This window comes from Hibiscus syriacus, unplaced genomic scaffold, assembly GCF_006381635.1.
Source record: "Hibiscus syriacus cultivar Baekdansim isolate YM2019G1 unplaced genomic scaffold, ASM638163v2 tig00110647_pilon, whole genome shotgun sequence".
Lineage (NCBI taxonomy): Eukaryota > Viridiplantae > Streptophyta > Magnoliopsida > Malvales > Malvaceae > Hibiscus > Hibiscus syriacus.
In genome coordinates, this window is record NW_024062811.1 from 694,536 (window position 1) to 720,507 (window position 25,972).

A 25,972-nucleotide genomic window follows, 5' to 3' on the forward strand; every position below is an offset into this window, starting at 1 on the left:
TTGATATTTCTATAAAGTTAATCTGAAAAAACAATGAATGTAATCTGACAGTAAATTCCTTTTATTCAGTGTTCAAACACCAATAAACTTGTTTCTGTTGGGTTCGTCTCAATATCCCATAACCCAAATAAATCCACATAAAAATGCCCAGAAAATAGCCCTATAAATTTGTTTCAAAATTCAGAATTATAATGGAGCTGGACTTTATTTAAAATTACTCTCACATATCCGTCAACAATAATGTGGTCTACTAGAAGAATATATAAACATATCAATTTCGATAACGTAAAATGTATGCGAACAAGGGGCTCTGATAAAATAATATTTCGCCCCAACCCAACTTTGAATTCATCAAATACTGCAAAGGGAAATTAGAGACCACCTGTCATTTCTTTCTAGGAGATTTCAAAGAATGAGCTTGAGTATCTTCTTGACCGCTTTCTTTTCTCAATATAAAGAATAGATATGAATGGCAATGCATAGTGAAATCAAACAGAGGCAGCGTTGAATCTTATTGATGATGACAGGGAGAACAAAATATTGACGATGAAAAGGAGATAAATAATGGTACAACTTTTCCAAAAACAAATCTTCTTAACAGTGACCGCCACACGCACTTTACGCTGTATCCACGCGCAACCATCATCAAACGCAACCTCAGTGCTCCCAACACGCCAATCGCGTCCCGCATCGGCGTCATCAAAAACTACCCGTTGTAACATCCACGTGGTAGCCTTACATATTAAGTATTTTCATTAAGGACAATTTTTGCTTTTCACCACTCAACTTTAATCATATTCTAATTTTGATCATCAACTTAAAATGTTTTTTATTTGACTATTCAACTTTGAAGATTAAATTTTTATTCATTCCACCGTTATCTTTATAATCACCTGATGCTATGATTTGTTTTATAAATATTTGATCACATAGTCATCAATTAATATGAATTTCTTTATATTTTTATTAAATTAAGTTCTTTATTGGTCACTTTTTGTATCTCTTATCACTTTTGTTCCTTAATTTTGTCAATTAGTTAATCTTAGGCAAATGCGTTAGCTAATCTTAGGCATTTAGTTACTATTCAATTTTCACTCCATCTGTTGTCTTGTTCTGATTGCTCTCTTATTGTTTTGTATGCAGCCTAAAGATTTTTCTCCCTATCACGTTCCTTGCATGGGCAATCCTAGTGCCGGTTAATTACACTAATAAAGCATTGGAGTTGCAACTGAGGAATTTTACTTCAAGTGACATTGATAAGCTCTCAATTTCGAACGTCCCAGATGGATCAGATAGGTAGGAGATATTCTATCACTGCTGACTTATTTTGTCCGAGTCTGTCATTCAGGCTATGGTGGAATAATATTTAATCCTATGCTGTAGGTTTTGGACTCATATTGTAATGGCATATGCTTTTACCTTTTGGACATGCTTTGTGTTGCTAAAGTAGTATGAGAAAGTTGCGAATTTGCGGTTGCAATTTCTTGCATCTGAGAAACGCCGGCCAGATCAGTTTACCGTAAGACGAGTTCTATATTATTTTAAATTTACTATTTTAGGAGGGGGTTTGAGAACATCATATTATCCATTACGTTTTATGTCTATAATCTATTAGTTTTTTTGCATTCTATTGTATATTTTGAAGAAAGTCATGAATTTTGTTTTATTCAAGTACAAACACATTTTTGGAAAGTGTGTTTTATCCAGTTTCGTTGTATTTTTCGTGCACTTCTAATGAATATAGTACTGATTTTGAATGACACATCAAGATCAAACCTCAGGTTATATAGCTGATTATATAACTTCGTTGTTTTCAGTGATATATTGATCCTTCACGTTTAGTTGAATTACTGGAGTTAAACACATCAAACTTTATTGTTGTATTGTTCTCTTGAAGAACCGTGACACTCATGAAAGTCTCCTAGATGCTAGTACGACACCCTTGAGCTATTTTTGGAGTTAGATCTTTTACTAAACTGCATCTGAATGAAATTTTATCTTTTAGGTGCTTGTTAGAAATGTACCACCAGATCCAGATGAATCTGTTAGTGAGTCTGTTGAGCACTTTTTCCTGGTCAATCACCCGGATACTTATCTTACACATCAGGTGAGTTCCTCTTGCATTTGTTCCAGTGATATTGTTATTATCTTCTCGTAATTTGTTAATGTATGTAGTCACTCATTTTCGTCCGGGGTTTTACTTACATTTCGAAAATATGTATAATATATAGTTTTTGAAAGTATTTTGAAAAAAATATATAATAAATAATTTTAGAACGTTTTTGAAAACATATAATACATAGTTTTTTAAAATTTCTTTTTGAAAACATATATATAATTTAATTTTTGAAAACGTATTTTTGAAAACATATAATATGTAGTTTTTTAAAAATATTTTTGAAAACATATAGCATATAATTTTTACAAATGTTTTTTTGAAATATATACATTCGTATTTTATTTTCCATTTTCCATTTTTTTTATTTTTTTTATTTTTTCTTATTTCAGGTCCAACTCCAATTTTAGGTCAAACTCCAATTTTAGGTCCACTCCAGCCCAAAAACAGAGCTCAACCGGGTAGTCTGACCCAGCAAACCTAGGGCCCAACAAAGGAAGCCCAATAACCTGACCTAGTAGATTAGGGTTCCAATGGTAGACACCAGCACCACAAGCCTAGCGGTTGGTCAACGCATAACGGCCGGCGAAGGAAATGGTACGTGCTAAACCGAAAGCAAATCACGACAAAATCGGAAAGAACTATTTCTCGTATGTGAGGTAACAACCTGAACAAATCGGGAAACAAGGAAACAACCCCGAGATACTCGGGAATGGGCTGGAGGGGTTATATAAATCAAATAACCATCGAAGGAATGACACCGATGGGATGGGGAGAACCAACAGAAGATACCCAAAATGGCCTCTTGACCATGGTTGAATGTCCTTCATGTCTCAAAACCATCAACAACTCTCAAGACCAAATTCTCTATAAATTCATTCAGTACCCACTTAGTTGTTTCCCACCGAGGCTTTGAGCCTCTGTCCATTGAACTAAAATATTCGCAGTCTCTCGACCCTCACCAAAACACACACATACTACTCGATTACCAACCCCATCCTAGCCCCTAAATCAAGCCTTTAATAAATCCAGACAACTAATATTTGCTCTCACAACCAGTCGATTACCACACGTCCATAACGCTAGTGCCAACCACTCTTTCACTTGAGACCTTCAGTACCAAACCACTCCTTAGTTATCTCAGCACTCATTTTGACGAGCATTTATCATCCGAGTAGTGCCTAACTTAAGACCATAGCCGGCGACGGACAAGATTCATATAAACAAAAAGGTTAGAAGAAGTCGGAAGAGTGAAGAAAAAAAAAGAGAAGAGAGGGACTTTACCATTCGGTCGGAGTCCTTCACTAGCGACAAGGACTTCCGTTCGAAGATCCCAACGGTGAAACAAGAGAAGGAAAGGTGATGAACCACATACTTTAAAATCACGATAATCCGACGGTGAAAAGTGGCAGATCAGAGTGAAAGAAGCCGAATGGTTTTTCAACATTTTCGTGACAAAGGGCGCATTTCCTGGTGAAACGAACCCCAGATCCAAACTCCCCTTGTTGAGAAGAAGCTTTCGATGTAGCTTGGTCACTGTTGGAGGCTAACGGCGGCGACGACCGGTGGTCATCGGCTGCAACGAGGAGCGGCGATGAACGGCAGCGATCTACTGCACTTGTAGGGAGAGAGGGGAACTTCTCTCTCTCTGAGAAAGAAAATGAAAGGAGAAATAAGAATAAGAGAGGTCCATAAGGGAATTTAAACCCTTTCCAAAATGACATAATTTTGGGATCTTTGCGTAGACACTACAACAATGTCGTTTCATCTTATCCGAGCCTGCCAGGGAGTCTCGGAGAAATCATGGTCTCTGTATTTCCATATTTTCCATAAATTCATTTTGGTCCTTTTTATTTAATTTTTCATCGTTAGTTGTGTTTTATTTTTATTTTAACCCTCTCTACATTTTGTTCCTCCTAATTAATGTATTTCATATTTATTTTTAATTAAGTTTTATTATTTATTTAAATATTTAATTTATGCCAATGTTTTTTTATTTTTCAGGTTCTCTGTGATAATAATTTTATTTATTTTATGTTTTTTGTTCTATTTTTTCAATCATTTTATTTTTACATAAGTTATTGTTTTGATTTTAGTCTATTTAATATTTTGATCTAACTATTTTATTTTACTTCAGATTCCCTCTAATCAAGACTATACTTTTAATTTCTAATTTTTTTAATTTTTTTATTATCTTTCTTAACTTTAATTTTTTTTAGAGAATCCAATTAAATTCCAAACGATTATCGAGGGTAAATAATTCATATTGTATTTAAATTTTTATTTTTCACGATTAAGACAACCGAGAAATTAAAATGGTACCGAAAGGGCAGTTCAAGGGTACTAATCCTTCCTTGACTGTAATCGACTCCCGAATCCGACATATTTATGAAAATATGCAGATCAAGTAAGATGGTAAATTAAAGGGTCGGATCAACCTTTTTTAAAAATAAATGATCGGTGGCAGCTATAACGTTTTTATTCAAGTCGAAGTCCAATTCTGGGCCCACCGAAGGACGATTGCGACAGCTTGACGACTCTGCTGGGGAAAGGTAAGTGAGTTAGGCCAAAATTAATTTCCTCTTTTCTTTTTAAGAGAAAATTACAAGTTTAAATTTTAATTTATTTATTCGAATTCTTATTACTTATCTTCGATTATTTTATGTCAAATAAATAGTTGTACTGACGTGTTTTCAATGATTTCAGATTTTTAAATTTTCATCCCAGACTCTACATCAGAGCTCCAAACATTTTTTAAGTGGAGGTGAAAGCAACGCCTTCGTGGGAATTTATTCTTCGTATAGGCCTAGCAAGTAACCTTCGGGATTCATATACCTTATGTCTTCGTGTGAATTTATTCTCCGTATAGACATAAGGGAATGTATCATCTCGAGTTTAAATTGGCCCACATAGGCTTGTAATGTGCTTATGACTGAGGGTATGACAAGCCCAAGGGGGCACCAACAAGGAGAACTCGAGTACCCTTCTTTAGAACCTAAACCGGGAGACTACAGGGAATTAAAGCCCACCCCGAAACTCCATTTCAAAACCTAGAATGCTTGAATTATTTTCTATTTTACTTTCTGTTCAAAGCATGCGAACTAGAAAAATATGCGGTTAGGATTTGCTTAAAATTAGAATGTAGGGTAGAAAACATGTATGGGTAAGAATTAAAGCATGCTGGTTAGATATCATGAGGGGTAGGAATATTTCTCTTTTCTTTTTTACTTTCATGTACTATTTTGATTATTTCACTGACTTGTTTTTTTCTTTCATCTTTTGTTCTTTTAACTTATCGTTTACATCATACAAAAGAGGTGTTGATCCACAAAAACGTGTTCGTTAAACATAAATAATTTGCATTAATGGAAAAAGGGGTTGTAATGCAAGAGGTGAAAAATGCAGAGGTCCAGCTATGGTAAGAAAAAACTCAGAAGGATCGAGCAAACATATTAGAAAAAGAACAAAAGAAAGTCAGTTTTGAGAAAGCGGTATCAAGAACAAGTTATGAACAATTCCAGCCTGAAAAGATCTTCTGAATACTGGAAAATTGAAGATCGAATGACAAGATGAAAAAGAGACCCTGAAAGAACAACTAAAGGCTTCCCAAAGACATTTGTTAGACAGCCAACACCAGAACAAATGTCTAAAGACTAAGGTAGCTTATTTAGAAAAATCTCTTCAGAAACAGCAAGAATAGGATGGTAAAACTATAGCTGGGTTGAGGCTATTGTGGACGGGTTCAAGAAACAAGCAAGTGAGTTTCATATAGTTCCTTCGATGGAGGTTTCCAATGGTGTTTTCGTTGGGAGAAGGCCCAACAGAGAGTAAACGCCAGAGATGCAGTCATTCAAGACTTCTTGGAATAAGTACAAAAAGCAACTCGTCACTTGCACGGTTTAGCCAGAGAAGTCGGAGTGGTTTAACAGGGTATTCAACCGGTGACCGACGAAGGCAGAAGACTAGTCAACATGTTAGAAGCTATTCGGAGTATAGAGGACTTACTTAGAATGTATCTTTAAAATGTTTTTGTCTCTTAAAAAATAACACTTTTGTCCCAATAAAAATTATTTATAATAACAGACGTGTTTTTGGATCAATGCCTCGAACATTTCATGCACCATGCACTTATACATATTTTGCATTTGTTATTTTTATTTTTCTTCATTTCTTTACATTCACATTAACTAACAGAAAATGTCTCATTAAAAAAGGAATAAACACTGGACATACCACCCCAAGCATTTGACATACCTCCCCAAGCATTTGGCATACCTCATCCACATAACACTCATTCAAAAAACAAGAAGATGAAAACAAAAATTGCTCAACTCAAAGAGAACATGTTGAGGCTGGAAAGAGAGTTGGAAGAAAAAATAAGCCAAATTATCTGGCTTAAATCAAGCAAGTGCGCCTGAGGAAGGTTCATCTGAAGGGGTAGCTATACCACCTACCCCGCAGGTGGTTATCTCACCTGGAATCTTACAAGAACTTCAAGGGGACTCATCCACTGCAAAAGCAAAGGCCTCGTCTGTTGTAAAGGTACAAACTTCTGTATCTAACCCTGAGAATAATCCGGATGATTACCATATACCAGATTTTGATGAAGAAGACAAGGCAAAAAAAACAAAAGAAAAAATTAAGTTGTTGGAAGACCAAATGAAGGTGGTTAATGGAGACCATGATTACTATAGAGTTGATGCCTTAGAACTAAGCTTAGTCCCGAATTTGGTGCTTCCACCAAAATTCAAAGTCCCTGAGTTTGAGAAATTTGATGGGAACAGTTGCCCTTCAGCTCACAATACCATGTTCTGTCGAAAGATGATATGATACGTAAGAAACTACCAACTCCTGATTCATTGCTTCCAGGAGAGTCTGTCTGGTTCAACCATCTGGTGGTACAACCAGCTGAACCGATCTCATATCAAGACCTGGAAAGATCTAGCCAAGCCATTCTTAGAATAATACAAATATATAAATGACATGAGACCAGATCGAGTTATTCTGCAAAGTATAGAGAAGAAGCATAACAAAAGTTTCAGACAATATGCACAGAAATAGAGGGATTTAGGTGTGTAAGTTCATCCATATTTGGATGAGAAGGAAACCAGGAAACTCTTTGTGCAAACACTGAAGGCTCTTTACTTCGGACACCTGGTTACAATCACCTCTGAAAATTTTTATGACTTAGTTATGGCCGGGGAAATTATAGAAAAAGCCATAAAGTAAGGCAATATTAAGGGAGAGGAGGCCAATATAAGAAACCTCTTATGAAGAAGAATGATTGAGAGATTAACAACATCAACACCTACAACGCCAATAAATGTGTTACAATCTCCAACCGAAAATCAACTGCAGTTGTACCGTCAGGTACTTCTAGACAATATTCAAGGGAACCTAGGAAAGAAAGAGAAAGGAAACATTTCGATCATATTCCCATGACTTACAAAGAACTGTATCAACAACTTTTTAACACTCACGTAGTGTCACCATACCCGGTGGAACTAATGAAGCCCCCATACCCTAGGTGGTATGATAAAAACGCTCATTGCGAATATCATGGCGGTGTTTCAGGGCACACTATTGAGAATTGTTTCGCATTCAAGAGAATCGTACAGAAAATGAGTAACAAGAATTGGATCCACTTCAATAACTTAGGAGCATCGAATACTGCACAGAACCCTTTGCCTAATCACCAAGAAAGCGGGGTTAATGTAATTGCTGAGGAAAGTAATAAGAGAGTCAAAACAAGTGTTGCTGAAATAAGGTCTCCCCTAGCATGGGTATGGAAACAGATGGTGAAAGCAGGATTTCTTGTACCCAATTCCGATACATCGAAACTTGAAGATGGTAACAATTGTTGTTCCCACAATGAAGAAGGCATGATGTGCAAGATTACTCAGAGTTTAAAGCTTTGATCCAGCTCATGATGGACAAGAAAGAGCTTGAATTTTATGATGAAAGCAAGGACACTCCCAAAGCGATTTTTTGTGCAACTGGAGATGGGTCTGAAAATTGAATGCCACAATCAAGGAACGAGGTATTTTGAGATGAGACAAGTGGAGGTCATCTCTATTACCATAGAGTTGTGTTACCTGTGAAATGATGTCTTGTTTGAATTATCTTTTATGTGCTTGAACTTTTTTCCTTTTAATAAAAAATGACATTTCTTTAAGTAATAGAGAATTGTTTGAAATTTAGTGAATATCAAGTATAATGAAATGCACATTTTGAGAAATGAGGTTATAGCCTTTTGACATATGCCGTGATCAATTTCTTTTAAGAAAAAACAAGATACATATCTTTTACCTGAAAAAGAAAAATGCTATCTCACTCGTACAAGTATGGAAGTAAACAAGATGGGGGCATCTCTGATGCATGACATTGCAAGACCAGTTAGTTTGCATGTCTGTTTCGTGACGATATACAATTTTCACAAATGGAATGATGGAATAAACAAATTTGGCTTAGAAATTGAACTCTAAAAATGAATTTTTTTTTTATTTCCACTAACACTCATACTATAACAGATGCTTCCTGGCAAACTTGGAAAATCTTGAAATCGAAGAATTAATGTGATATTGTTGAAAACATTTTGATGTTTTGATATAACAAATTAAGTTAAATTAATTTTAAGATTTAACAAAAGGTTTTCTAAAGTATATTTGATATAATTATTCGAATATCAAAATATTACTCCAAGTCTTTCAAAGTTAATTTTAATCCTTACTAAAGTGTAAAAATATGTTAAACAAATTTACAAAGTATTTCGAGCCTTAATCGAGTCAAAAACCATTTCTTAATTAAAATCAAACCAAAATGGGTAGATTGCCCAGAGGGTACCGATTCCCCCTGAATGGTTTGGCTCCGAGAAATAACATAATGCTCGGAGGGAACCGATTCCCCCTATTCAACGGTCGAAATATTTGAATTTTATACTAAGGGAATCGATTCCCTAAGAGGGGATACCGATTCCCCCATGCTCCAAGCTGTTTTGTTAATTGATTCTCATCCCCTAAACGGCTCCAAAACATCCCCAATGGCTATATATGACTTCAAACACATTCCAAGCTATAAATACAAGCTAAGGACACTTGAAGAAGTAAGAGAGCAACTATCCAAGCAATCAAACACAAGAGAAAAGTTTTTCATTCTTATTTCATCTTTCTCTTGTAAATACTTTGTTCTTGTGAGCTTAATTCTTGTAAATACCTATCTTAGAGAGGTTTTCTTGTTTACATTTCTTATCCTTTTGTAAAGGGGAAAGGTTCTAGTTCAGCCCGGAAAAACTAGGGAGTTGTAAGGTTATCTGTTTATCCTCAAAAGAAATAACAAATTCGTGAATTTGTTGGAAAATCCCAATATATATTAATGAACGATAATTTTAACAATGATGGGGGCAATCCGCTGAAAGTAATAGGCTGTTAATCTTTGGAGGTAATGTCTGAAGCAGCTATGGTGGTCATGTCCGAACTTTATGAAGTGAGTTTCGTTTGAGTTTGTCAAATCGAAGACTTTCTGACACTTGAATCCTTCAACTAAGTTATTCCGCTAAAATAATGGGCATTGTTAAGTTCCCTAACTTTATGAATATGAGTACATTCAGATCATGACACTAGTCTCTATTTGTCGAGATGAATCTCCCAGCAAACTCTAAAGTGATGACATCAAGTTTAACAAAGTATAATTTAAAGAAAGGCGATAAGGTCTGAAATAAACGTGGATTTGAAATTAAATTTCGATGAAAAATGGAGTAAGAGAGTCAGGAAACGTCTGTTATAGTTGAATACACAAAAACACTCAGATGTTTTGTTTTTAGATCTATATTTCAACACTATATCTCCTTAAGGAGTCTGCAAAAATTGAACAAATGGAAGATTCCTGAGAACTGAAATAGGAATGCTCACTAAATGGTCATACAGTGGAATGCATCAGTTCCGTCATTTTGTTTACATCCTATTTAAAAATAATAAAAATCAAAACCAAATTGCATTGCCTTTTCATGTCACTCATGGATCTTGACACTTGTCAAAGGGCTATAACTTTTGAAAACAACTTGTGTGATTTGTTTATTTGATATTCAATGAACAGAAACTTTGCTTCAATTGCTCTGACATCATTTTTATACCAACCCAAACCTTTTTAAAAAGGGGAGATATATCTCAGACAAGACATAATTTCTCGAAAATCAGTTGAAGGACCTAAAATGATGAGAGGCATCTCCAGGTTTCCAATCTCTTCTCTTTCTACCACTTGTGCCTCTTGAGGTGGTTCCTATCAAAACAGAGCTTGACATTATGAATAAGAACTTCATATGAGCAATACATATGGTTGATTTATCCAGCACGATCTCTCTTTACTATGAAGATGGTCGTCTAGTAAGGTGCAAGATACCTACAACAATGCGTTGGTCGGAAAGAGTTTAGCATGTGATGACGATAAATCCATTCATTATCGGGTCCTTCCTGAAGCGTGAGTTTACTGTTGTACTTGAAAATGCCATATCAAAGAGAAACAACAGGAATGCAATATTTGATGATAATGACAACCCAAATGAGCGAGAAATAAAAAAAGCGATACGCTTAACGATATTTAGAGTAAAGACAAGATTGGTTGCCAAGATTCACATGCAAGAAATTCAAAATACTCTACGAGTACAAGAAGAAGAGAACTCACAATAAGCACTAGGGTTGTTTGATGCCTTCTTGTTCACCAGTCTTTTTCCAGGACAATCAGAATAATTTTACGGACATTAGAGGAGGTAGCCTTGGTTGAAGAAGTTGTCATTTGAGCCTCCAAGCCACGTAAGGAAGCCTTTCACTGGATTATGATGTATCAGCTACGATGATGATTTGACATGTTCCAATGGTTGATCATTCAACCGAAAAGCAAGAGAGTCTTACTACCTCGAGGAAAAAGGCTAAAAGAAAGCTTAAGCATCTTTGAATTAAAATTGATCCATATGACCAAGAATGCAAGATCATTAGATTGAGCCAACAAATGAGCAAATGTCAGATATTTTCCATGAAGCCGTCAATGTTGGGGCATGATCAATTCCAATGACATAACCAGCAAAAAAAGAATGAGACTCCATCCAAGAAATAAAACAAGAACTAATTCATGGTGCATACATCTTAGACATACTTAAGAGCATCACATTTATCATTTTCTATAATACCTATTTTTGCAGCATTAGAGTAAAATTTCAACTTCATTCACGATAAAAAATACTCGATTCAAAAATGTCTTCAAAAAAGGTTGATGGTGGTTGCTTAACTCAACGACGATGAGCTATACCTCAACCAGCTTGACCTATAGAAAGAACGATGGATCTTAGAATCAACTTCAAATCGGGTTCGATGAGTTCGAGAGCCAATTCAGAACATATTCAGTTTAGCTTAACTCAACGGCGAATGGCTAGTTTCTAGTTAAAGTTTTCAAGCCATATTTCAACTCCACGACGGATAATATCCGACTAACAGACTACCTCACTTGGCTTTGTCACAAAGAGGGGTCACCTAGAGAATATACCACATGGCTTTCCCGTGAAGGGGAGTCATCCAAATATCATCTCACCTGGTTCAGACCCACGAAGGGGAACCACTTGAAGAATATACCATTTGGCTTTCACATGAAAGGGTGTCATCTAAAGAATTATGACCGAAATAGACCCACGAAAGGGAGTCATTCTTCACTTAAAGGAACTGTTTGTAGTATAACTCAAGGCGAGAAGGGCTATCTGTCCACAGAGACTTTCGAGTTCGATTTCATTCAGCTCGATGACATATCAACCGTATGGTAGCAACGAAGAACTATTTTTCGGTTAAAGCTTAAACTGAGGTCTTTAAGTCAAGAAGAAGACCTAGGCAGGCTGCGATTTAGCAACAAGGAACTATCTCTCAGTTAAAATTACAGCATAGCTCCAGGCGAGAAGGGTTATCTGTCAACAAAAAATTTCGAGTTCGATCCTATTCAGCTCGAGAAGGGTTAACCGCATGGTAGCAGCGAGGAAATACTTTCTGGTTAAGTTTAAACTGAAGTCTTTAAGTCAAGAAGAAGACTTGGGTTTGCTGCGATTTAGCAACAAGGAACTATATCCCAGTCAAATTTACAGCATAGCTCAAGGTGAAAAGGGCTATCTATCAACAAAAACCTTCGAGTTCTATTCCATTCAGCTTGAGGGCATATCAGCCACATGGTAGCATCGAGAAACTACTTTCCGGTCAAATTTTCAAACCGAGGTCTTTAAACTGAGAAGAAGACCAAGGTTGACTATGATTTAGCAACAAGAAGCCACCTTTCAGTTCAAATTCCAAACTACGATTTCAACTTCAAAACGAAAGATATCGTGTTCAAAGACAAATCCAGAGTCACCCACAGTATGGCTCAACAACAGGGAGTCGTCCTCTTCTATTTTCAAATCTCAATTTCAAAGCGGAGGGTAGTTGATAAGAATTCAACAACAACCTTAAGTTGGATTTCAAGCTTAGATGTCAACAACTCTCACAGAAGCAGGCTTACTTTCGTTACACGATAATGGGCAAAGAGGGGCAGCTGTAGTCACTCATTTTCGTCCGGGTTTTACTTACATTTCGAAAATATATATAATATATAGTTTTTGAAAACATTTTGAAAATACATATAATATATAGTTTTTGAAAACATTTTGAAAATACATATAATATATAGTTTTGAAAACATTTTTAAAATATATAATATACGGTTTTGAAAATATTTTGACAAATATATATAATATATAGTTTTGAAAACATTTTGAAAAAATATATATAATATATAGTTTTTGAAAACATTTTTAAAATATATATATAATATATAATATATAATTTTAGAATGTTTTTGAAAACATATAATATATAGTTTTTTAAAATTTCTTTTTGAAAACGTATATATAATATAGTTTTTGAAAACATATTTTTGAAAACATATAATGTATAGTTTTTTAAAAATAATTTTGAAAACAAATAGCATATAATTTTTAAAAATGTTTTTTGAAATATATACATTAGTATTTTATTTTCCATTTTTTATTTTTATTTTTATTTTATTTATTTTTTCTTATTTCAAGTCCAACTCCAATTTTAGGTCCACTCCAGCCCAGAAACAGAGCTCAACCGGGTAGCCTGACCCAACAAACCCGGGGCTCAGCAAAGGAAGCCTAATAGCCTGACCTAGTAGATTAGGGTTTCAATGATAGATACCATCACCGCAAGCCTGGCGGCCAGTCAACGCATAACGACCGACGAAGGAAATGGTACGTACTAAACCGAAAACAAATCACGAAAAAATCGGTAACAACTATTTCATGTATGTGAGGAAACAACCCAAACAAATTGGGAAACAAATAAGCAACCCCGAGATACTCGAGAATGACCACTGGCTAGAAGGGCTATATAAACTCGATAACCATCGAATGAATGACACCGGGGGGAAAAAACCAATAAAAGATACACAAAATGGCCTCTCGACCATGGTTGAATGTCGAACTCTATCACCACTTCCATGTCACTCTCCTTCATGTCTCAAAACCATGAATAACTCCCAAGACCAAATTCTCTATGAATTCATTCAGTACCCACTTAGTTGTTTCCCATCGAGGCTTTGAGCCTCTGTCTATTGAACTAAAATATTCGCAGTCTCTCGACCCTCACCAAAACACCCACATACTACTCGATTACCAACCCCATCCCAGCCCCTAAATCAAGCCTTTAATAAAACCAGACAACTAATATTTGCTCTTATAACCAGTCGATTACCACACGTCCATAACGCTAGTGCCCACCACTCTTTCACTTGAGACCTTCAGTACCAAACCACTCCTTAGTTATACCAGCACTCATTTGACGAGAATTTATCACCCGAGTGTGCCCAACTCAAGACCATAGCTGGCGACGGACAAGAGTCATATAAACAAAAAGGTTAGAAGAAATCGGAAGAGTGAAGAAAAAAGGAGAAGAGAGTGACTTTACCATACGGCCGGAGTCCTTCACCGACGACAGGGACTTCTGTTCAAAGATCCAAACGGTGAAACGGGAAAAGGAAAGGTGATGAACAACATACTTTAAAATTGCAATGATCCAGCGGTGAGAAGTGGAAGATTAGAGTAAAAGAAGCCGAATGGTTTTTTGACATTTTCTTGATAAAGGGCTCATTTCCTGGTGAAACGAACCCAGATCTAAACTCCCCTCGTTGAGAAGAAGCTTTCGGTGTAGCTTGGTCACTGTTTGAGGCTAACGATGGCGGTGAACGACGATCGTCGGCTGTAACGAGGAGCGGCGATGAACGACAACGATCTGCTGCACTTGTAGGGAGAGAGGGGAGCTTTTCTCTTTAAGAGAGAAAATGAAAGGAGAAATGAGAATAAGAGAGCTCCAGAAGGGTATTTAAACCCTTTCCAAAACAATGTAGTTTTGGGAGCTTTGGGTAGATACTACAATAGTGTCGTTTCATCTGATTCGAGCCTGCCAGGGAGTCTCGGAGAAATCATGGGGTCGGTACTTCAATATTTTTCGTAAATTCATTTTGGTACTTTTTATTTATTTATTATCGTTAGTTGTGTTTTATTTTTATTTTAACTCTCTTTGTTTGTCCTAATTAATGTATTTCATGTTTTTTTTTATTTTATTATTTATTTAAATATTTAATTTGTACTAATGTTTTTTTTATTTTTCAGGTTCTCTGCCACATTAATTTTATTTATTTTATGTTTTCTTATTCTATTTTTTTCAATCATTTTATTTTTATTGTTTAGATTTTAGTCTATTTAATATTTTGATCTAACTATTTTATTTTACTTCAGGTTCCCTCTAGTCGAACTACACTTTTAATTTCTAATTTTTAATTTTGTATATTTTTTATTTATTTTATTATTTTTTATTGTCTTTCTTAACTTTAATTTTTTTAGAGAATCCAATTAAATTTCAAACGATTATCGAGGGTAAATAATTCATATTGTATTTAAATTATTATTTAAATTTCTATTTTTCGTGATTAAGACAACTGATAATTTAAAATGGTACCGAAAGGGCAGTTCAAGGGTGCTAATCCTTCATTGACTGTAAGCAACTCCCGAATCCGATATATTTCTGAAAAAACGCAGATCAGGTAAGATGGTAAATTAAGGGGTCCGATCAACCTTTTTTAAAAATAAATGATCGGTGGCGACTCTAATATTTATATTCAAGTCGAAACCCAATTCCGGCTCACCCGAAAGACGGTTGCGACAATGTCCTACTACATATTTCTCGTCTGAAATGTTAAAATTCGAAGACTATTATAGAATTCAGTTTATGATATTGTTCTCCTTACATTCAGGTAGTATGCAATGCAAACAAACTGGCAAAGTTGGTGACGAAGAGGAAAAGTATGCAGAATTGGCTTGACTATTATCAATTGAAGTATTCCAGAAATAATGCAAAAAGGCCTCTTATGAAGGTAACTTACTACTTTCTGTCATGGCTTTAATAGCCCGCTCTCCTGCTGATTTTCAGCTTTGATTTATATTTCTTATTCTTGACAAGCATATTATCTCTTTATCAGACTGGTTTTCTAGGGCTCTGGGGTAAACAAGTGGATGCAATTGATCATCACATATCTGAAATTGAGAAGTTATCCAATGAAGTAAGTATTTCTTTTTCAACTTGCACATTCTCTTTGGACTGATTTATTAGTTGTTCGTTCAGAGAAAATAATTCAAGCCTGTTCTAGTATTCTGCATCCTAGCTACAGCCATTTTCTAGATTGACTTAATTAAGTATTATTATCACAAGAAAATGCCATAAGATGCTTTTGTTCGTATCTGTAGCAATATTTATTGTTGTATTAAATGAAATGATCTTATGTCGATGGGGTGGTATCATTATTGCATTTTGTTTTCATCCACTTGTTATGTTTCAACGTGTGATGATGTGGGTTGCTCGTTTCAAAATTTAGATAGCTGAAGAGAGGGAGAGGGTCCTAAAAGACCCAAAAGCCATAATGCCTGCAGCATTTGTTTCCTTTAAATCTCGATGGGATGCAGCTGTCTGTGCTCAAACCCAACAATTCAGGAATCCAACTTCGATGTTAACAGAGTGGGCACTGGAAAAACCTGGCAATCCCATACGTCTCTATAGCTGTTAGGAGGCTTATCATGGCTGTAGCATTCTTCTTCCTGACTTTCTCCTTCATTATACCAATTGCATCTGTACAAGCTCTGGCCACTATTGAGGGCCTTGAGAAAAGCATTACCATTCTTGAAGCCCCTAATTGAAATGTGAGTTCTATTTTAATTTCATGATCTTGAGTCTCTATTTAGATTTCCTCATTTCCATTATATGATCATTAATTTTGGCCTTTTTTTCCTCTGCGGAAAATTTATAAAATCAGTTATCCAAGGATTTCTACCTGGAATTGCATTAAAGCTCTTTCTCATTTTTCTGCCAACTATTTTGATGATTATGTCCAAGTTCGAAGGATTCACATCAATATCATCTTTAGAAAGGAGATCAGCAACTAGATACTACCTTTTCAATGTGGTGAATGTATTCCTTGGCAGTGTAATTGCTGGCAGTGCTGTGGAACAGCTAGACACATTCATTAAGCAGTCAGCAAATGAGTATGTATTCATTAATTTCTTCTTTGTATATCTGCTTTTAGTGATTCAGTTGCTGTTTATTCATGGGGGTGTGCTTTTGATGTAGATTCTTAGTTATAACCAGTGGTCTTAAGTTTGGTTTCTCTGTCAAATTGGATATGTTTAATGCATGGCAAGACATTTTGGTAGTTACCGAATGTATCCCCTGTTACAATTTAAGGAGCAATTAATCTTATGAATAAAATTGGATCTCAATAAAATCATTAGTAATTTTTGTACGGACCGACCTTATATTGGACTAACTTCTAAGTTTACTATTGTTTCTACCTAGGTTTCTTATTTGTGGAGTTCTATATATTTTGCTGCATACGCAAGACTAATAAGTCTGGGTTGCATTTTTGTTATGATTTTGGTGTCTAAATTTTCCTTTATTTCGATCTAAAATATTTTCCTTTCTTTTCAGAATTCCTAAAACAATTGGTGTAGCTGTACCAATGAGAGCGACTTTTTTTTATTACTTATATCATGGTTGATGGATGGGCTGGAATAGCAGCAGAGATTTTGATGCTGAAACCGCTTATATTTTACCACTTGAAGAATTTTTTCTTGGTGAAAACAGAAAAGGACAGGGAGGAGGCAATGGATCCAGGAAGTTTGGGCTTCAACACTAGAGAGCCTCTTTTACAACTCTATTTTCTACTTGGCATGGTTTATGCTACTGTCACACCTGCTCTACTTCCTTTCATTGTAGTTTTCTTTGGACTAGCATATGTTGTCTTCCGTCATCAGGTAAGACCTTTGATTCATAATATTCTAGTGTTATCCTAAATGGATCTTTGTTTAGCTTTGTCTAATTCTCTCTATTTATTTTCTTTGAGAAATATAGATCATTAATGTTTACAATCAAGAATATGAAAGTGCTGCAGCATTCTGGCCTGATGTCCATGGACGCATTATAATAGCTTTGCTTGTATCACATGTCACCCTCATTGGATTGTTAAGTACAAAGCATTTGGCTCAGTCTGCACCACTTCTCGTTGCTCTTGCTGTCCTCACAATCTGGTTTTACACATTCTGCAAAGCTCGATATGAACCTGCTTTTGTCAGATTCCCTTTGCAGGTTTGTTCGTGTTTGCGTATTTAGCTGATGGTTTCCTTTGTGTCTTCAGTGATTCATTCATGCATAAAGCTTTCATTCTCTGACTTCACTCTCTGATGCATTAGTTTTTAAGTGCAATGCCATAATCTGGTATTCTCATTATAATCATTATCTGATGAATTTAGTTTAATGATCATAATCGTTACTTTTTGTGTCGTTTATTTCAGGAAGCTATGATGAAGGCACTTTGGAACGTGCAAGGGAGCCAAACTTCAATTTGAAACCCTATCTTAAATATGCTTATATCCATCCAGTTTTCAAAGACAACGATGATGAAGCAGAGGAGGAATTTAGCAATAAGTTAGAAGATGAGAGTGCGCTAGTACCCACAAAACGCCAATCTCGAAGAAACACACCGGTCCCTAGCAAAATTAGTGGTGCGTCCTCACCATCCTTACCGGAGACTATTCCTGAACGTTCGGTGCCCTAAATTAGGTAACAACTCGTGAACCGATTTTGTTGTTAGGTTTGACCCTGAGCAAAACCATTCAGTGTAGAGATGGCATGCTGTGTAAATTAAATGAACAAACTCTACATATGTGTATGCTTTTTGTTTGCAAGGAAGTTCTTGTGCAGGGGATTGGTATCCCATTACACCTCATGAAAATTTCAAGCTTTAAGTTCAAACAAAATAACATGACAAATAATGTTGAATGAAGAAAGTGAAAACGAAAATATGCCATAATTCTCCAACTTTCTTAGTTTACTTGGTTGCATTTACTTCTAACTTCCCCTTCATCATTGGTAAGAACATTTGATGAAGATAGCTTCACGAATGCAGAAGAAAATACCTGGAAAAACCGGTAGTTGTTGGCAGCAAACTCTGTGACTATGGGTGCGGTTCGTCTAGATCCTTGAATCAATAGTGAAGAGGTCTTTCCCCATTAAAAACATATTTACAGTAGTACTTATCAAAAGCCAAGAAATCTTGTCGTTTGGAACAATGGTGAGGTTCGTCAGTGGTTTTTTGGTAGGGCAAAGTAATCTGAGCATGGCTTTAAAGCTAGGATTCATTAGGTCGTCAGGCTGCCCATCAAATAACCTGTCCACTATGTTTATGCAGTGTCCACCTCCTAACGTGTGAGCTCCTGCAAGAGTAACAACTCCATTAACAAAATTAAAAACTCTTAAAAAATCCTTGGGGGATGGCTGATTAATTGGAATACCCATGATTGCGACTGATTCCTCGAGGTCTAAGCCTTTCGACACAAAGACATCAAGTAATGTATCGACTGTTATGTTCGGTGGAGGAATCTTCACATCAGCTGCATGGCGACTAGAAGTGGTGGAATCCTTTCTTCCAAGAGGGATCTGAATGTTAGGTCCTCCAGACAGTGCAACTGATACCTTGGCTGCAAAGGCAATTATATCTGCGCATGAGACCCGCCCTGGACACTCCGCTTCTAGTTTGTATTTAATAAGGTGAATAGTTTCCTTCTTTCTAATGCCAAAATTCATTCCAGAAGCTATTTCAAAGTTGCCATCAAGTGGTTTAGAGTCCAACAGGATGGATGCATCACATCCCTGTCACATAAAAAGAAGGGAAAAAAATACAACATAGAAACATGTATGCCCTCAAATCATGCCCACAAAAATGGGGGGGGGGAAACTCTGGGTCTAAGAGAGGAATACTTGCACTTGGCAATCCTGAAACAATAGCCTAAGAAAAGAAGCCGGTGCAGTTGGATCAGTGAAAACAACGCCAAGCACGGCATTTCTCACAGTGCTCTCCACGTTGGGACATGCAAACTTATAATAGTCATAAGCGAGCTGAGCCTCACAAGCTCCGAAATGCTGTCTTAAAATCAACATAAAACAAGTATGGTTTCTCATTCCCTCCTCCATTAATCTTACCATATCGGCCTCTTACAAGTACCTAAAGCAATGCGGATGAACATCATAAATATAGCAAATGGAGAACGATGGTAGAGGGGTTGTGTCTTACTCATCTTCCAAGAAAGCAACGACTCATTGAAGTTGGACCCCAAACTGAACTTCACAGCAATAACTCATAAACCCTATTCCAACGTCGTCATCGTAGGATCTTAAATGTATGGCATCTAAACACCTGAAGGAGCAAGAAGGTAAACAAACTTGCACCCAAACATTTGGTATCAACCAATTAGTTTCCTATCATTTAAGCACATTCTTTTTTAATTAAAAGTATGAGGTTTATAAGTTAATTATATTATATTGTATAAAAAAGTGGCCAAAATAACAACGATCTAAGATGAAAAAAAGTTCTGATTGATGTGTTATCTTTACTTGAATTAAACAAAAATAAAGCATTGAATATGAAAATTTATTGTATTGTTCTTCCAGTTAAAATTTTGACATGGCTCTGAATTGGGCCTGCAATTCATGAATTGATATCTCAAATCTCAACTATGAATTAATTATGACCCAACAGAGTTGCATTTGCATTGGCATATGTAGTCCAATCTACGAACCCCATTAATCGACTCTTTTCGAGCATTTATTATTTTGCTTTGAATGTTGAATTTATTAGCATTTATCAACTGGTTGGTAACAATTGGTTGAATAAGGATATAAAAAGTAAAAAAAAAATCCTTTTATCTGTTTCTACAAGGTTGAAATTTATTATATTATTTTTTATTAATATTAAGTGAATATCTCTCCTCTTACATTCATTAAATGAAAAATAATTTGATGTTTCATAAACGGGATGTTAAATTCAAATATTTTGAATGAATTTTCTTTTAAGAAATTTTATTCAAAATTGAGATCTGATATAACTAACTTTGAAATTAATAAAAAAAATTAGGGTAGACTAAATTACACATTTAGTATCTAAACTATTAGTTTTATTTTATTTTAATACATAAACTTTCATTTGTTTTAGAATCATACGTAATGTTTATTTTTTATTTTGTTTTAGTACCTCGTCGTTAAAAATTTAACGAGTGAATTGTATGTGTCACCTTTTTTATGGGTAAATTGCACCAATCATCAATCGACTATCTTCTCACTCATATTTTTGGTTATTAAAGTTTATTTTAATTATACATTAATAGAATAATAATAATAATAATAATTTCATATTAAAAAATTATTAATGAAATAAATTAGTGTAATTAAAATGGAAGCAATTTGAAAGTTGAGTAGTTAAATTGAATTTTTTTAAAAATTTAATGTTGAATAAGAGTGAGAAGATAGTAGAGTGATGAATGATGTAATTTACCCATAAAAATAGTGTTGTTAAGTTTTTAACCGCGAGTACTAAAATGAAACAAAAAGTAAACGTTAGATATGCTTTTGAAACAAATGAAAGTTTGGATATTAAAATGAAACAAAACTTATAATTTAGGTACTAAACATGTAATTTATCAAAAAAATTATAATTACTGGAAACTTAATGATCATCAAGAACATTTTATCGCATTATTATTTATATTAAAATGTTTATGTGAGAATCCGATGTGTGTGTGTGTTTTTTTTTTTTTTTTGTGAAGTTTGTCTAGTAGGTTGTGTATCTCCCGTTTCTTAACAAAATGGGGAATCATGTTGTTCTGCTAGCAGAATCTGGTTTTGTAGGTTGTTCTCTTACGTACTTCATGTTCTCTTTGTTTAGAAGCATGGTGGGCAAGAGAGCAATTATAAATGTTAAAAAGCCTAGGAATTGGAAGAGAAAGAGGCTATGAAGTGAATCTCTGATGTCAATTATACACAAAAGGGAAAGCAAATCAATGGGAAAATTCAATGTCAATACGACACGGTGTAGGCGTATCAATCCAAGTGCTTCTTTAAGTTAGAATATAAACCAATCCGAGTATTGGATCAAATGACATGTACATTATTGATGAATTATAGTCGAAAAGGTTGACACACGTTCTCATCATTATATATGAATTAATTTGATAAAATTTTAACAAGAGTGTCTATGTCAATTGGGTACAAATGTTGTTTCACTCTTCTATCTTCTCCTTGCAATAATATTTATCACTTTAAAGTATTAAAGAATTAGACAAATGTATAATATTCAGGAAAACATAAAAAAATTAACCTATTTGATATTTAAGGAAAAATATGTAGTCCCTTTAGATGTTTTTTACCGTTTATTTCTATCTATCTATCTATCTATATAAATCAATCATGATTTTTTTAATCGATAAACCAAACACAAATATGTATAAAAAGGTATTGAAAAGTCAAGTAAAGTGGCCAAACATGTTGAAAAATCAAGCAAAACATTTAGGTGCACATGCTTAATTCGGTGGAGCAGCAATTGTGAAAAATTGATAAATGGGAACATTACAATTTAGTCACTAAAATTTAGGGTATTTATAAGATTAGTCATTAACCTTCAACTATAAATACCCTAGATCATTTAGTTTCAAAACCATCCCAAAGCATTCTAGCTTTCTTCCAATACTAGAGAGAATTTAGAGAGTTTCTTTAGAGTTGTTTTCTCCTTTTTATCAATAGAGAATTATCATTGTTTTCTCCTTGGTAGATCGAGAGAAGTTGTAATTCCTATTTTCTCATAGTGAAATTCTTCTACCGTTGCCCGTGGTTTTTACCGTATATTATTTAGGGGTTTTTCACGTAAATTTTGTGTCTCTTTTATCTTCATTTTTATATTCTCAAATTATCAGTTGCGATTTTGCTCTATCCGATAACCGTCTTCCGCAACAATTGGTATCCGAACCAGATTTGAGTGTGTAATATCTGCTTATTGTCTTTGTGGTTGCCACCAAAAGGTGGATCCTCCAACATAAGAAAGTAAGAAGTTATTACCCATTCTTTGAAGGTTCCAGAAAACTATTCACGATAGTGAAATAGTGGGAGCTATCCGTAAAAGAAGCTATGGCAACGAAATTTTATATTGAAAAATTCAATGGGAGAAATTTCTCATTATGGAAATTGAAGATGAAGGCCATCCTGAGGAAAGACGGTTGTCTAGCAGCTATCAGTGAAAGGCCGGTGGATTTCACAGATGACAACAAATGTATCGAAATGGATGGGAATGTTATGGCAAACTTTCATCTAGCATTAGCAGATGAAGTATTGTCAAGCATCGAGGAGGAGAAGACAGCTAAGGATATATGAGATCATCTCATCAAATTGTACGAGGCCACATCGTTGCACAATAAAATTTTCCTTTAGAGGAAATTGTACACTCTCCGTCTGCCAGAATCTACTTCAGTGACGGAGCACTTAAATACACTGAACACTTTATTTTCTCAGCTTACATCCTTAAGCTATAAAATAGGAGAACAAGAACGTGCTGAACTTCTACTTCAAAGTCTACCTGATTCGTATGATCAACTCATCATCAACTTGACAAACAGTAATGTCACCAGTCTAGTCTTCGATGACGTTGCAACTGCTGTTCTACAAGAAGAAAATCGGCGCAAGAACAAGGAAGACAAACAAGTAAATCTGCAACAAGCAGAAGTGTTGACAACAATGAGAGGGAGATCAACAGAACATGGCCAAAGAAGCAATCACAAACATGGTAGATCGAAGTCGAGAAGCAAGAATAATTTAAAGTGCTACAACTGTGGAAAGAAATGTCACTTGAAGAAGGATTGTTGGAGTCTAAATAAAAACTCCAATCCACAAGGCAATACCGCAAACACTTCAGATGATGGAGATGCTCTATCCTGTGAAGCGTCAACCACCGTGGAAGGCAGAAAAAGATTTGTAGATATATGGCTCATTGATTCGGGAGCAACATATCACATGACCTGAAGAAGAGAATGGTTTCATCATTATGAACCTGTCTCAGGAGGATTTGTGTATAGTTGCAATGATCATGCCTTAGAGATCGTTGGCGTGGGAACCATCAAATTGAAGATGTGTAATGGATCAATCAAAATTGTTCGAGATGTGCGGCACGTGAAAGGCCTGAAGAAAAATTTATTATCCTACGGATTGTTGGATAATAATGCAAGGAAGATTGAAACACGTAAAGGAATCATGAATGTGTTCCGTGGAGCGCTTGTGGTGCTGAAAGGCGAAAAGATAGCAGCAAACTTGTACATGTTGAAGGGAGAGACTATGCTAGAAGCAGAAGCCTCTGTTGCCTCATGTAGTTCAGATTCTGCAATGTTATGGCATCAGAAACTTGGACACATGTCAGAACAAGGAATGAAAGTCCTTGTGAAGCAAAATCTACTTCCAGGCTTAACAAAGGTATCACTTCCTTTGTGTGAGCATTGCATAACAAGTAAGCAGTACCGGTTGAAATTCAACACATCAAATTCTAGAGGCAAAGGTGTTCTAGAATTGGTTCACTCTGACGTATGGCAAGCACCAGTTACATCCCTAGGCGGAGCAAAATACTTTGTCTCATTTATTGATGACTACTCTAGGAGATGTTGGGTGTACCCTATTAAGAAGAAGTCAGATGTGTTTTCAACTTTCAAAAACTTCAAAGCACGGGTGGAACTTGATCCTGGAAATAAGATCAAGTGTTTCAGAACAGATAATAGAGGGGAATACACAAGTGAAGAATTTGATGACTTTTGCAGAAAAGAAGGCATCAAAAGACAGTTCACAGTGGCGAACACTCCTCAACAAAATTGAGTGGCAGAGCGGATGAACAGAACCTTGTTAGAGAGAACAAGAGCAATGTTGAGAGCTGCAGGTCTAGAAAAATCATTTTGGGCAGAATCAGTCAATATCGCCTGTTATTTGGTGAATCAAGCTCCATCAACTGCAATAGAGCTGAAGACACCAATGGAGATATGGAATGGTAAACCAGCTGATTATTCAAACCTCCATGTATTTGGAAGTATTGTGTACGTGATGTACAACTCCCAAGAAATTTCAAAGTTGGATCTAAAGTCCAGAAAATGCAAATTCTTGGGGTATGCTGATGGAGTCAAAGGGTATTGCGTGTGGGATCCCACTGCCCGCAAAGTGATCATCAGCAGGGATGTTATCTTTGTAGAAGATAAGCTACAAAGAAAAGAATAAGATGATAGCACTGAAAAGTCAGAGACTATACAGATACATGTGGAAAATGAGGTTGAACAAGGAGATTCTTCTGAAGCAGAACCAACACATGATGAACAAGAACCAGAGAGTTCTGAAGCTCCAACAACTCGTCAATCATATCGTGTGAGAATACGTCCCAATTAGCACTCAGATTATATTATAGAAGGTAATATTGCATACTGCCTTTTAACAGAGGACGGTGAGCCATCAACATACCAAGAGGCAATAAACAGCTTAGATGCTTTACTATGGATGATGGCGATGCAAGAGGAAATTGAAGCCCTTTATAAAAATAATACATGGGATCTTGTGCCACTACCACAAGGAAGGAAGCTAATTGGTAACAAATGGGTCTTCAAAATCAAGCGAAATGATGATGATCAAGTTGAGAGGTATCGTGCAAGACTAGTGGTCAAAGGATATGCTCAAAAAGAAGGTATTGATTTCAATGAAATTTTTTCTCCTGTGGTTCGACTAACAACAGTTCGAGTAGTCTTGGCAATGTGTTCTACATTGAACTTACATCTAGAGCAGCTAGATGTTAAAACAACTTTTCTTCATGGAAATCTTGAATAAGAAATTTACATGCTCCAGCCTGAAGGTTTTGAAGAAAAAGAAAAGAAGAATTTGGTTTGCAGGTTGAACAAATCTCTGTACGGTCTAAAGCAGGCACCGAGGTGTTGGTGTAAGAGATTTGATTTCTTCATTATGTGCCTTGGATACAACAGACTTAATGCAGACCCTTGTGCTTATTTCAAGAGGTCTGGTGATAACGATTTTGTTATAGTACTGTTGTATGTGGATGAGATGTTGGTTGCAGGACCCAACAAAGATCATATTGAAGAATTGAAGGCACAACTGGCTAGGGAATTTGAAATGAAGAACTTGGGATCAGCAAACAAGATTCTAGGGATGCAAATTCACCGAGACAGAAGTAATAGGAAGATTTGGCTTTCACAAAAGAATTACTTGAAGAAGATCTTGTCACGATTCAGCATGCAAGATTGTAAGCCAATTTCTACTCCTCTTCCTATTTACTTCAAATTATCCTCCAGTATGAGTCCTAGCAGTGAAGAAGAGAGGATGTAGATGTCTTGAGTACCGTATGCATCAGCAGTGGGAAGTTTAATGTTCACTA

The 25,972-nt window shown here is 35.6% G+C and overlaps 2 pseudogenes; one reads left to right on the plus strand and one right to left on the minus strand.

Annotated features, from left to right (window-relative positions):
• The first annotated feature begins 1,383 nt into the window (after positions 1-1,383).
• Positions 1,384-18,312, plus strand: LOC120137105 (annotated as a pseudogene).
• A 247-nt stretch (positions 18,313-18,559) lies between these two features.
• LOC120137063 lies at positions 18,560-19,725 on the minus strand (annotated as a pseudogene).
• Between the last annotated feature and the right edge of the window lie 6,247 nt (positions 19,726-25,972).